Raw genomic sequence first — 2,500 nt, 5'->3', positions numbered from 1 at the left:
GAACTCTCACATATATATATATATATATTTATTTATTTATTTATTTATTTATTATTATTATTTATACATTTTTATTATTAATAATATTTATTCTACATATTTAAATTTTTTGGAATAAATATATTTTTATCTAAATAAGTATGTATCATTTAATATAAGAATAATTTAATTATTAAAATGTATAGAAAAAAAAAAAAAAAAATGAGAATATATATAAATAATAATTTTTGATATTATTAATGAAATATGACACATTTTATGTGTATTTTATAAAAATAAATAATATTATTATATAATTTTTTTTTATTAATTTTATATAATATATAATAATGATGTGTATTTTATGATTATATTTATTCATATTTATTTTATTTTATTTATTTATTTATTATTATTATTTTTTTTTTCACAAGATCCTTTTAGACATATATTATCTTTTTTGTAATATAATTTAGTTTTTAAAATATATAATGAATTTTCAAAATAAAGGAGATATATGAAGAATATTATATATTTTATTTTATATATATGACATATTTTTTCTTTTTACTTTATATATATATATATATATATATATAGTGTAATAGATACTTCAAAAAAAAATTATTAATTATACATAAATGTGTATATTGCAACATAAACATATTATTATATTATATATATATATATATATATATGTATGTATGTATATTTATTTTTATGTACCATTAGAAGCTTTTATAGAATTTATTAATTTTATTTATTTATTTAATTTTTTTTTTTTCAATATTTATAAAGCTAAAGACTTTACGAGAATTTTTAAACATATGTAGAAAAATATATAAAGAAATAAATTTGTTTTTGTTTTGTATTCTTTTCTTTTCTTTTTTTTTTTAAATATTAGTTAATCATATAAAGGTACAAATAAAAAGAAAAAGTTAAAATTAAAATTAAAAGTTATTAAAAGATAAAGATTTATAAAGAAATGTTTTATAAATATATAATTATTTTGAAAAATTAATATTTTAGTAAAAATAATTTTTTTTTTTTTTAAATAAGTTGAATAAGATATATTAAAAATTAGAAATTATTAATGTTATAAAAAAAAAAAAATCATTATAAAATTATATACCTACAATGTTATAAAAAAGGACAAATACATTTTTAAGGTAATATTTTTAATTATATTTGAATTAATATTTTTCATCTTTTATTTTTCATTTTATTTTATCATATATGGATAATATAATATATATATATATATATATATATTTTTATATATAGTCTTGCTTCTATACATTTTTAATAAATACATTTTTATAGATATTTTTTAAATATATTTTTAATACATATACACATTTTTAATATATATATATAATAATATGTATAATTTATACAATTTTAAATATAGTATTTTATATATATTTATTTTTTTTTTATTTTTCCCTATATGAATTTTTATTTAATATTTTTTAATATTATATACAGAAATTATGTATTCTTAACTAAAGTATATTTTTTTTTTTTTCCATTATTTCTGAATTAAAAAATAGATGATACAAGTAGCAAAAAAAAAAAATAATAATAATTATAATATATATATATATGTGTAACATAAGAATAAGTTGGTTTCTTTTTTTTTTTTTTTTTTTTTTTTTTTAAAACATATATAAATAAAATATATATTTATTAAAAATATGTTTCTAGTTTTTATTTTTTTATTTTCATATGTGCACTTATATATATATATATGTATATAGATTATATATGTATAAAATAAATAAATATATTTTTTTTTTTATAATGTTTCTCTTTTATCATTTGAGAACATGCAACATAAATATAAAGGCACATTATTGTTATATATATAATTATTATTATTTATATTTTTTTTTTTATATAATTAGAAAATAATATATAAAAATGTAATATATATATATATATATATATGTATAAATTATAAAAATAGGCATACGTTAAAATGTTGATATATTTTCCTTACACATATTTTATAACATTAATATATATATATATATATATATATATATGTCTGTAATATTATATTTAGATAATTATTATGTAACATATTAAAAAAAAAAAAAAAAAAATGACGATGTTATTTTACAAAATTATGTAACATTTTATAGCAATTATAAATCAACTCTATATATAATAACACATTTTGAACAAATCATTATTATTATTTATTTATTTATTTTATTATTTTTTTTTTTTTTTTCCCTAGTTATGTAAAACAGAAAAAAAAACAAATTAATAAATATATACATATATATAGCATAAAATAAAATAACGGCAAAATGTTATATATATATATATTTATATATATATATATGTATGTATGAAGAATATTACACAACATATGTAATATATATATAATATATTAATGTCATATAAATATTATGAATATATGTAAACTTACAAATTAAATAATATGTTTTTATAAAAATAGAAAATACATATACAATAGTATCTCCAAAAAAAAAAAAAAAAAAAAAAAAAA

This window comes from Plasmodium reichenowi, chromosome 14, assembly GCF_001601855.1.
Source record: "Plasmodium reichenowi strain SY57 chromosome 14, whole genome shotgun sequence".
Lineage (NCBI taxonomy): Eukaryota > Apicomplexa > Aconoidasida > Haemosporida > Plasmodiidae > Plasmodium > Plasmodium reichenowi.
Note: the sequence above shows the minus strand (reverse complement) of the source record.